Genomic DNA, 13,018 nt, shown 5'->3' with positions numbered 1-13,018 from the left:
CGGATCTGTGATCATCCGAGTCTCCGTGACTCAGTGATCACAGCGCGCACACCGCGCGCCCTGCAAGGTGCGCGCGGTACGCGTGCACAGGGGAGGACGTCCTCCCGGAGATTGAGGTCCGCGCTGTAGCCGTCATTCGGCTATGGCCCGGACCTCAAGTGGTTAATCTTGTCCTATAATAAGGCTTTCCTGTAAGAAAATGTCATGTCATGGTATTATAGGTGTATATTAGGGCTGGGGAAAAAATCAATTTCAATCTTGAATCGAGAAAATTTAAGCAAATCGATTTTTTTTTCACCGCGTCAGTCCTGAGAAGCTGTAGGCAGGAGTTTTTAGGTGAGGCCGCGGCTTCGGCCTAGTCCGCCTCCTCGGGACCGGCGCGGTGTCCAAAAAAAAAAAAACTCGATTTGAATCGCAAATCGAGTTTTTTTTTTTAAGAAAATCGCAGATTTTTTTTTTTTTAGAAAATCTCCCAGCCCTAGTGTATATAGAAGTATAAAGAGGACCTGTTATGGCTCTATACATGTATGTAAGAGTTTAAAGAGGACCGGTCATGGCTCTATACATGTATATAGGGATAGAAAGAGAACCTGTCTGTGCTCTATACATGCATAGGAGTAGAAAGAGGACCTGTCATGGCACTATACATGTATGTAGGAGTATAAAGAGGACCTGTCATGGCTCTATACATGTATGTAGGAGTATAAAGGGGACCTGTCATGGCTCTATACATTTATATATGGTGGAATATCCGCGCTAAACCCTCTAACATATGTGCATATACTTATATTTAAAAATATATGTTTGGTAAAAAGCAGTGAAACAAAATTAAGTATATTTGTTGATAAAAAAACATTAAAAAGGAAGAAAGTGGTGCTGCAACTAGAAAACCTGAATATTCAGCTAATAGATGTGTAACAAATTTATATGTGCAACCAAAATAATATAAATAAATGTATAAAAACCACATAGGTGTAGGAACGAAAAAAACACAAATAGTGCCACAATATAGTTAATAGTCCATAACAGATATCAATCCGTGTAAATCCGTTGAAATTGGACTCTTCAGAAGGTGTAACGATTGCTCTATTCACCCCGCAAAAAGGGCAGCCATACAACAGCCAAAAAAGTGATTTTAAAGACCAAAGGGCCGCTTACCAGATCTGTTGGATCCTCAGGTTATAGAGATTATATAGGCATACACAGGAGGGATCAATCAGCCAGGGACGGTGTGTTCACACGTTCATCCGATATCCGAATCCTCTCCTCCAAAGGCAACTCTCCAACTGCTGCAGTATGCTTCGTGGGACCCTTGTCAGGGTAAGATCGCTTGTGGAGCATATTATGAAAGGTAGAAAGAAGACTTCATGGTGCAGTACTAAAATCAAGGGTTCTTTATTAATATGATGACAAGCAACCGACATCCAAAAACCGGTGTATTCGATAAGAACTCACAGCCACCAGCTGGTACGTGGTGGAGCTGTAGGACCTGACCTAATGACCCGGAAGCGACGTCACGACAATGGCGCCGATTTAAAAAAAATACAGTATTCCAAAATGCCAATTTTGAAATTTTGAATACTTTTAAGTGCAAAGGAGGGATATGGGGTCTTTTAGACCCTCGATCCCTCCATAAAAAGTACCTGTCACTGCCTATTACTGTCACAAGGGATGTTTACATTGACAGCAATAAAAGTGATTAGATTTATTTTTTTCTAAAGGGACAGTGTTAAATAAAAAATAAATAAGAAGGAAAAAAAAATGTTTAAAGCGCCCCCGTCCCCGCGTACTTGCGCACCAAAGAAAACACATGCGTAAGTCACACCCACAAATGTAAACGGTGTTCAAATCACACATGCGAGGTATCACTGCGATCGTTAACGCAAGAGCAATAATTCAAGCAAAAGACCTCCTCTCTCTGTAACTCTAAACTGGTAACCGTAACATTTTTTTAAATTTTAACATGTTACATTTACTCTACATAATATCATCTTTCAAAATATGCAAAAAAATTGTGCTAACTTTACTGTTTCCTTATTTTTTAATTCAGTGAAGTTTATTTTTCCCAAAAAATTGTGCTTGAAAGACCGTTGCGCAAATACCATGTCAAAAAAATATTGGAACGACCACCATGTTATTCTCTAGGGTCTTTGCTAAAAAATGATGTATAATGTTTGGGGGTTCTAAGTAATTTTCTAGCAAAAAGAAAAAAAAAAATACTGATTTTAACTTGTAAGCAACAAGTGTCAAAAATAGGCTTGGTCCAGAAGTGGTTAAGACAGCTGTGCCGCGACCGTGACTCCCATGTGCATGCGTGGGAGTGACATCATCACAGCTCAGCCATTCAGACGGCCAGAGCCCGCAAATCTGAAAGGAATACTGGGTCAAGATAGAATACCTGTCAGCGTTGACCACGTACCGCTGGATGGATCCGCTTTTTTTGGTAAGTCTGTCATAATGTACTAGTATGCGTCGCACATACTAGCACATTGTAACATGAGTCTGCAGGGAGTCCAGTTTTTTTTTCTTTAAAAAGGTTTGCTACCACTTTGCATTCCCTGCATTATGGTAAAAATGTTTTACCACTAATGCCCCGTACACACGGTCGGACTTTGTTCGGACATTCCGACAACGAAATCCTAGGATTTTTTCCGATGGATGTTGGCTCAAACTTGTCTTGCATACACACGGTCACACAAAGTTGTTGGAAAATCGTATCGTTCTAAACGCGGTGACGTAAAACACGTAGTCGGGACTATAAACGGGGCAGTGGCCAATAGCTTTCATCTCTTTATTTATTCTGAGCATGCTTGGCACTTTGTCCGTCGGATTTGTGTACGCACGATCGGAATTTCCGACAACGGATTTTGTTGTCGGAAAATTTTATATCCTGCTCTCAAACTTTGTGTGTCGGAAAATCCGATGGAAAATGTGTGATGGAGCCTACACACGGTCAGAATTTCCGACAACAAGGTCCTATCACACATTTTCCATCGGAAAATCCGACCGTGTGTACAGGGCATTACTGTGATTCCCTGCTTCTCCCTAAACACTTACCTCTATCAATCCAATGCTATGCCTGGCTTCAGTTCTTCTCTCCCCTCTTCCTGCTACTGCTGCTGTCAGTCAAATCCTGTGAGCCGGGAGTTGGGGGCGGGGCCAAGCCAAGCTGTGTGTCTATGGATGCACACAGCCTGGCTCAGAATCGTGCCCGCATGTGGGAGCACACAGAAGAGGAGCGGAGAGTGCCAACAATGCCATTGCACAGAACAGGGGTGGATCTAGGGGGGGCAACAGGGCAATTGCCCCCCCCCCCAGAAATTTAGTTGCGGGTGAGAGAGCGGGCAGCTCCATGGGCGGGCCTGGCTGCCGGGTGGCTCGGTGTGTGAGTTGGCGAGCAGCTGAGAGAGTGGGCGGTCAGCTCGGTGTGTGAGCAGGTGGCTGGCCAATCAGCGAGTCGGTGGGCGGGGGAGCAAAGAGTTGACATCATCTCTCACCACCCCACGCCCGCCCTGCATCCCTGCAGTAACTTCCACCATCACTGTGCAGGTAGCTTGGGCAGCAGAGAGATTACATCATCTCTCTGCTGCCTGATTCTGGGTGGGACAAAGCAAGAGATAAGCAAAACACCTTAGTGGGTAAGTGACAATCCACAAGGTGGGGCAGGTAACGTGGCAAGTGACAATCCGCAACATGTGGCAGGTGACGTGCCAAGTGAAAATCCGCAACATGTGGCAGGTGACGTGGCAAGTAACAATCCGCAACATGTGACAGGTGATGTGGCAAGTGACAATACGCAACATATAGCAGGTGATGTGGCAAGTGACAATCTGTATCTGCTGACAGGCAAGTAACAATGCGCAACATGTGGCAGGTGATGTGGCAAGTGACAATCCGCAACATGTGGCAGGTGATGTGGCAAGTGACAATCCGCAACATGTGGCAGGTGATGTGACAAGTGACAATCCGCAACATGTGGCAGGCGATGGGGCAAGTGACAATCCCCAACATGTGACAGGTGACGTGGCAAGTGACAATCCGCAACATGTAGCAGGTGATGTGGCAAGTGACAATCTGCATCTGGTGACAGGCAAGTGACAATCCGCAACTTGTGGCAGGTGACGTGGCAAGTGACAATCTGCATCTGGTGGCAGGCAAGTGACAATCTGCAAAAAATCAGAAAAGAAAGAGGGCGCACCAACCTAGTGCATTACCACTGATAAACTTTAATGCAGCATAAAACAGTAAAAATATACTCACAAACGAGCTAATAAAAATAGCTTTCAAAAGGGCGCATAAGCGCTGTTTCTGTGGATCTACACCCCAGGACCTGTTGCCGAGAGGATCAGACCAGTGCAAATGGCTGATGGCTTACGCGTTTCGGGGGAGCACCCCTTTCTTCAGAGCCTAAGCGGGCAATGGTTGGTCTCTCGAATTGCTCTCTCTATAAATGTATGTATGTGCCTGTGTCTGTCCCACCCAATTAGTGACAACGCCCCCTCCCACAGATACTAGGCACCACCCACCCATTCAGGTTAACCCTCCCTAACCCATCCCTCAGAATGTGGTTCTCCATTTGTGGCCAAAATATATAGGGAGCAAACATCGCTCTATGTTATCTGCTAAAAACAATAAAAAAAAAAAAAATATTAATAAAAAAATGGAGAACCACATTCTGATTTTTTTACAGCTTGAATACCCATTGTTCAAATGAGGGCTGCAAGACGCTAGGCATTACTTCTATAGGTGGCTGCACCACATATCCAGTTCATGGACACCTGAGCGCAGGAGAGGTCTTTTCTTCAAGTGACAATCTGCAACATGTGGCAGGTGATGTGGCAAGTGACAATCCACTACACGTGGCAGGTGACAGTGCATGTGACAATCCGCAACATGTGGCAGGTAACGTAGCAAGTGACAAGCCACAACATGTGGCAGGTGACGAGGCAAGCGACAATACGCAAGGTGTGGCAGGTGATGTGGCAAGTGACAATCCGCAAGGTCTGGCAGGTGACATGGCAAGTGACAATCCGCAACGTGTGGCAAGTGACAATCTGCATCTGGTGGCAGGCAAGTGACAATCTGCAACGTGTGGTAGGTGACGTGGCAAGTGACAATCCGCAATGTGTGGCAGGTGACATGGCAAGTGATAATCCGCAACTTGTGGCAGGTGATGTGGCAAGTGACAATCTGCATCTGGTAGCAGGCAAGTGGCAATCAGCAACGTGTGGCAGGTGACATGTCAAGTGACAATCCACATCTGTGGCAGGCGATGGTGGCAAGTGACACACTCAGGGCTCCCACTGATTCTGCATTATGGTGAGTTGAACCATTTCATTTTATATTACAATGTAATAATGTAAATAATGCGCTTCAATCATCCTGACACCATAACAACCATGGTGCCAGGATGATTGAAGCGCAAACACCAGCCATTTGCCCGATAAATTGACCGCAAAAAAAAAATGTTCTGGCAGTACCCCTCCCGAGATTAGACTCTGGATCCACCCCTGCCCAGAACAGCACCCTCAACCTGCTCCTAAAGTGCATAACTGCTCCTAGGTGCGTTAGTGGATTTTCTTTGTATTTTTCTACCAGTTAATGTTAAAATATAACCCCTTATCAGCTAGCTATTCTCATAGAATGGATAATGATAGTGAATACCAATGTTTCTGACAATGCAGGTGGTCCTTTAGCCAAAGTAACTGAAAGGTTAACATAGGGTTTACAGGCAGCATATTCTGCATATTTCTGGTAATGTTCCTGTACCACAAGGAAAAGAACGTTTTGAAGTCTGGAAAGAGCACACTCTGCAATGTCTAAGGGAGTGGTCCTGTTCAGAAGAAGGCAAACAACAGCGTGTCACTGAAAGTCTGTGGTCCCTAGCTGCTGAAATAATCCACCTACACTCACGAGGGAGTAAGTGCAATGGACTACATACAGGTACCGTCTGATCACTTTCATACTATACAACCATACTGTGATCATAAGCAGATGGTTACTGACTACCATATGTCTCATCAGAAAGTAGGGGAAGATGTTTCTACTTTTAATAATTATATACAGCAATGCTTGTCATGTTTAGTGTATCATACTGCTGTACCTCCTTCTGCAGTGGACTAAAAGGCTTACTACCTCATCATCCTCCTACACAGCTTCTTAAAATTATTTTATCTGACAGCATTCCTTTTCTCCGGGAATTTATGAAGTTGGGGAAGAAACAGGAGGCTGACATTCAGTGTTGTACTCCTAAAAATGTTCCAAAAAAGGATTACCATTCTTACTCACCCCAAAGAGAACATTCTGAGTCTTACCACTCCAAATATTTGGTTGCTTAACAGTTGCTACACAGAGGGGGAGAGATGCTCAAAGGTGTTTCAGGTGTGGTCACATTGGCCATACTGTAAACAGTGTCATGAAGACTCTGGAGAAACAGTGCTAAGTGTGGCATGGGACTGTACAACCCCACAAACAGCCCCCCCTAATTATGATAGTAAAGAAAACCATGAAAGTGTGGAAACTTATGGCCGTGGCTGTACCAACCACCACCATAAACACTGTCCACCCACACCTGTGGGGCAACATTACCCTACCAGCCAGGTTATGACCTAGCACCCCCCACTGCCACGGCCAACTCAAGCATTAACTAGCGTCCAACAATAAACTATTACAACCAATGTCAGACAAATTTAAAAAAGCATCGTGCAACAATCCAGAAATAAACCCTTCTAGCTCAGAATCACAGTAGGGAAACCCCCCATCAGGGGCATGGATTCACACATCAATTCGTCAACCCTTTTTCTAATCGTATCCATGTGCTGAATTCCACAACTGGGAGCCCAAATCATGCAAGGGACAATTTCAGCAAAACCAACTTAATATCAGGCAGATGAGAATAAATCCCAGCGCAATTCTTTGCAGGAAGTCCAGGGGTCTTTTATTTGCAAATATTATTTGTGGCAGAGGCCAAACTTTCAACAGAAGAGACTAATTATTAATGTTAATGTTGTCACATCTCATTTCACTACTACCTTTCCACCAAACAAGCAGTTGAAAAAGAGAAGTTCTTTGTGCAAATTTCTGCTAAAGCCCTTCCGTAGGCACAAACGATAGATGAATGGTCTATAATTTAAGCCACTCTTGGGGAATCTAAAAGGAAGAAAAATACTTAATAAATATTTAAAGCAAGGGTCAAAATCTACCAGACTCCCATCTGCCAATCATCTTGATACAGTTTTGGCTAAGACCTAGCTTAGCTGCTTCAGTAGCTACTCAAGTTGTAAAAGTATTGGTGGAAACTTGTTTGTCAATGAGACTGCAGCTAAACATTTTTTTTTAAATACCACATTAAATTAAATTACACCTGAGGAATACCATCTGCATGTGCTAGAAACGAGATAGAGGGGGATCTGGCTGCCAACTACCAAGATATCAATGCAACAGAACCAATAACTACCACCATGTGGATGAAGGGTTAACTATTTACCTTTACTCAACTGGTCTGTTCTTGATTTGCACAAAATTATGCTAAGGCCTCATACACACGGTTTGATTGTTGTAAGACCAAGCGGCTGATATTTGTCAAAAGGCGTGTGCAGGATTTTGTCTAGCATACTATCTGCAAACTGTCGTTTGACAAACACGAACGTAGTGATGTACTATGAGAGTATAAAGAGGAAGTTCATTTCTCAAGCGCCACCCTTTGGGCCCCTTCTGCTAATTTTGTGTTAGTAGAAGTTTGGTGAGCGTTGATTCGTGATTTTCAGATCGTACAAAACAAATGCCTTTTAAAATACATTTGGCATAACTCAATCAGTATCACCAGCAAAGCAGCTTCATTATTATCTCATTAAATAAGATGAGAATGTGAGCTACATTTCGACATTTCATCAATTGCCACGTCACACATGTTAATTTTAGATTACGAACGGTAGTTTACAAGACCAAACTTTTCCGGCTCGTTCCTTGATTCCGAGCACGCGTGTTTGTACTTCGGACTTTTGTGTGACGATTTCTGTACTAACCATCCAAAAATCAGATGTTGAGTTCACATCCGACAAAAATTTTATAGCCTGCACATCCAGCTTTTGTCTGACGAAAAAGTCAAATCTGCTGTCGAAAGCACCATACTAACGATCCGAAAATCTGCAGACAGCTCATCTTACGAATTTTCCCTTCTGATTTTCGCATCGTGTGTAGGAGGCCTTACCCTCATGTTATCCAGCAAAAAACCCTTTATCATACTTGCACAAACAAGAAAACTAGTTCCAAGATATGGAAGGCATCAAAAAGGCTAGAGAAACTGCACTTTGCAAAAAAATTGTTTCCAATGCTGAAATAAAAAACTGTTTTAGTAGCAAATGGAAGCAAATGCCAGTAACCTTAGTGATGACTGTATCGCCTGTAATAGGCTCTTCTTTTTTTTTTTTTTTTTTTTTCATTATAACTGTATCACTTGGGATTCCCAAAAATCCTAGGTTGGACAAGGAGAAACCTTTCCACTGCAGCAAAAGAAACACCAATGTGCCCCATCAGCCGCTGGAAAGCTTTAAACAACTTTGATAAATGGCAGCAATAGCAGGTCCAATAAACAGGAAATGCTTTACATAATGTACCATGACCCCTTCTGGATGTTCATCCATTCAAGAAAGGAGGAAAATTATTCAAAATACGGGCAAAAAACAACCCATTGGAAGACATTTATCTAATTAAAACCCTCCTCAACTGAAAATCCCAAGGGAATTGAAAACCCCTGGCCTTATAGGCAGCAATCTAGAAGATGATTATATGTCTAATTAGGTCAAGAGGATTCCCTGACTGAAGGCTCCTGGGTTATATTGCTCCTCCATGCTACTGTTAATCCCACTTTGATCTCACCAGTGCCTCCAAATGTAGCCTTCTTTTGGGGGGTATGACAAATAGCCCTCCCCGAACAGGATATTGCGCTAAACCTGTAGGTAAATAAGAGAACCAGAATTTTCACTGAGTGAAAACGTGGGATTAGTAATAAAGTTGGCAGTGCCTCCACTTTTTTTTTTAAATAACAAACATGTTATCCTTACCTGCTCTGTGCAAGGGTAAGTCCTAATCCTGCTCTTCTGGGTTGCCCCGTGCGGGCGCGTTCACGAGTCCTGCTGCCACGTCCATTGACACAGACAGCAGGACTCGGCCCCGCCCCCCACTCTTGTGTCACTGGATTTGAATGACAGCAGCGGGAGCCAATCTGTTGACGGATGAAAAATGGACATCAATGCATTCCAGTGGAAAAACAGATGACAACGGATGATCATCTGTTTTCATCCACTTCTGTCAACATCTGTTTTTTTTGAACGGATGAAAGCCCTATTTTTCATCCATCAAAAAAACGGATCGAACGAAGAAAGGATGTAAACTGTCAAATGTTCAGTTTTTCATCTGTTTTTGCATTGGTTGTTAGGGGCAACCAGTCACTGTGGGGGGGGTTTGTGGCAAAGAAAAGTAGGAGAGCAGTATATACAGTGAGGGGGCAGTCCACACAGACAGGCTCCCTCACTTGCTGGCGCTGACTGTCATTTTCACCTTTTAAATGTAAGTTCCGGTGTCTTGCCGAGAAAGTTCCCCCGGCGGATAAGGAACCCCCTGTACTGCGCAGGCACAGCGCTTGCGCAGTACGAACGACTAGGAGCCACCGAAAATAGCCGAAGATGAAAAACTTCAATCAGCTGTACACGGCGCCTACGCCCTGGGTCCAGGTTGAAGCCCCACCATCCAAGTGGACCTAGAGGGAGAATAAAAAAGTGCTGAGCGAAGTGAGGCCGTGCCCGAAGCGTGGCGAGCGAAGCGTGGCGAGCGAAGCGAGCCCGCGAGGGGCCCTCTTACAGGCGCCGTGTACAGCAGATTTCTATTCTATTCGGCTTCGCCTATTTCCGCCGGCTCCTACTGCGCAAGCACTGCGGGGGGGGTCCTTATCCGCCGAGGGGAACTTTCTCGGCAGAACACCGGCTTTATTTTTTCCTTAGGTTTTGGAGCTGTCATTTGGGGGGAGGGGGGGCAGTGTGTGCAAGGAGAGGAGCAGAAGAGGGGAAGAGCAATATACACAGTGAGGGGGCACTCTGTACAGACAGGCTCTCTCACTTGCCGACGCTGATTGTCACTGTCAGCTTTTAAATGTAATTGTGACGAGAGTCACTTTGAGCAGGGGGGCTCGTGGAACCCAGAATGCCTTGGAGAGGTTGGGAAACCCTTGTTTCAGCTCCTCATGCACCTCCTATGTCTAAGTTATCCTGTGTCTATTAGGGGCACAGGGTGACTGAGAAAAATGATGGACAGCTGTTTAATGGACAATGAGAAGGTGGTTACTTAAAATGGGACAGTAATATTTATCCACAATATCTTCCAGGATATATATATATATATAGACTATTCCTGGTGTATTTGATTCTGAACTCGACATGTTAATTGAAAGAGCCGATCACAGGCCTATAGAACTGTGTAGGAGCCGAACAGTCTACTCATACTATAGTATGTTGCCTACTAGGCTGAGGAGGGGGGGAGATCACTGTTTGTATTGTTAATTGTAATGAGATCTTCTGCTATTGTTTGAAGGTTTTCTGTGTTTATGCTTATGATAATGTGTTTCGCCTGCAGTTAGCTTGAAGTTGGCAAGGCTGGTCTGCAATGTGACATCTGAGTCATCCAGGTGGATGGGATTAGCCATGGGTCAGCCCCTACCTCATTAGCTAAACTATTGTGTGATGTTTTGGGTAAATATTTGGGTTATAGTGTATGTAGAGACCGTCATACTTTGAGTGTATAAAAAGGCTGTATACTTGTCCAATAAATCATTCCATGTTCAAGCTGTGTAACTGAGCTAGTCTCGCCTAAATCTTAGTTACAATATATGGGCTGTAATATCTGATATCTGAAGGTCCAGACTGGAGGAGGCTGTGTACTGACGGAAGCACTCAAGCGGAGTGCGACAGGGTTCCATTAGAGCCCTTTCACACTGGGGCGGGCGTCGGCGGTAAAGCGCTGCTATTGTAAGCGGCGTTTTACCGTCGGTATGCGGCCGCTAGCGGGGCGGTTTTACCCCCGCTAGCGGATGAGAAATGGTTAAAACCCACCGTAAAGCGCCTCAGTAGAGACCGGCGGTATAGCCGCGCCATCCCATTGATTTCAATGGGCAGGAGCGGTGAAGGAGCGGTATACACTCCGCTCCTTCACCGCTCCGAAGATGCTGCTAGCAGGACTTTTTTTACCGTCCTGCCAGCGCATCGCTCCAGTGTGAAAGCCCTCGGGGCTTTCACAATGGAATGAAAGCAGCGGCACTTTCGGGTCGGTTTGCAGGCGCTATTATTAGCACAATAGCGCCTGCAAACCGCCCCAGTGTGAAAGGACCCTTACAGTAATTGTCAGCGTTTTGAATTTTGGTCTGTAGATGAGGGCAGTTTAACCACTTAAAGACTAAACGTTTTTATGACACTTAGGACCCCCCAAACATTATGTATATTTTTTTAGCAGAGACCCTAGAAAATAAAATGGCAGTTGTTGCAATATTTATGTCACATGGTATTTGCGCAGTGGTCTTTCAAACGCAATTTTTTGGGAAAAAATACACTTCCATGAATTAAAAAACTAAACATTAAAGTTAGCCCAATTTTTTTGTTTAATGTGAAAGATGATGTTACTCTGCAAGCATCGTGAGAGAATCATGATCTTTATTCTAAGCAAAAAAATTGTGATTCTCATTTTTATCTAAAATCGTGCAGCTCTAATGTAAACCAAAAATTTGAATCAAGTGGTTAAGCGGATGTAAAGAACTGATGTAAAAACTGATGAAAAACTGATGTTAACTGATCTGTTTTTTCTGTGAAAAAACGTGACTGAACTGATGAAACAAACTGAAGGCATGTGTGAAAGGGACCTAATGCTTAGAATGCATTAGACCCCTTTCACACTGGAGTGGCTGGTCTGTTAGCAGTAAATCGCCGCTAGTTTTAGCGGCGCTTTACCGTCGCTTTAGCAGCGCTTTTCGGCCGCTAATGTAGCGATTTTAACCCCCGCTAGCGGCCAAAGAAAGGGTTAAAGGTGCCCGTGTTGCGCGTTTCCAACGCGCTTTTCAGGTGATTCGGTAGCACTGCTCATTCATTTCAATGGGCAGGGGCGGTGTAGGAGCGCTATATACACCATTCCCACACCGCCCCAAAGATGCTGCTTGCAAGACTTTTTTCCCGTCCCGCAAGCGCACCCCCCCAGTGTAAAAGCACTTGAGCTTTCACACTGGGGAGGCATGAGAGGTGCTCTTCAGGTGCTTAAGGCCCCTTTCACACTGGGGCGGTTTGCAGGCGCTATTGCGCTAAAAATAGCGCCTGCAAACTGACCTGAAACTGCTGCTGCTGTTTCTCCAGTGTGAAAGGGCTTTCACACTGGAGCGGTGCGCTGGCAGGAGAGAAAGAAAACTCCTGCAAACAGCATCTTTGGAGCTTTGAAGGAGCGGTATATTCACCGTTCCTTCACCACTCCTGCCCATTGAAATCAATGGGACAGCATGGCTATACCACCGGCATAGCGCCGCTGTAGCGGCGCTTTGCCGGTGGTTTCAACCCTTTTTCGGCTGCTAGCGGGGGTGAAAACTGCCGAATACTGCCGCTAAAACGACAGTAAAGCGGCGCTAAAAATAGCGCCGTTTAACCCCGACGCCCGCACCGCCCAAGTGTAAAAGGGGCCTTACAGGTGCTATTTTTAGCACTAAAAATGCCTGAAAAGCGCCTCAGTGTGAAACGGGTCTAAAGGTGAAAAACCTTGAGACTTTACAACCCCTTTAAGGCCTCTGTAAATAGAGGGGATTCCTTTCTTGGAAAATTTACCAGTAAAATTATCAAAGTAATTGAATGCAGAAGATCTGCAACTAGTATGCATTATAACATTAACCAAAAGTACATAGATGCACACCAGTATAAAAAAAATACTAGCTTTATATAAGAAAAGTTTAATACTTAGACATACATCCAATGTACCAGGGACGTGCAGTCAAGGGATG

Source organism: Aquarana catesbeiana, linkage group LG01, assembly GCF_042186555.1.
Source record: "Aquarana catesbeiana isolate 2022-GZ linkage group LG01, ASM4218655v1, whole genome shotgun sequence".
NCBI lineage: Eukaryota > Metazoa > Chordata > Amphibia > Anura > Ranidae > Aquarana > Aquarana catesbeiana.
This window is presented reverse-complemented; position numbering follows the sequence as displayed.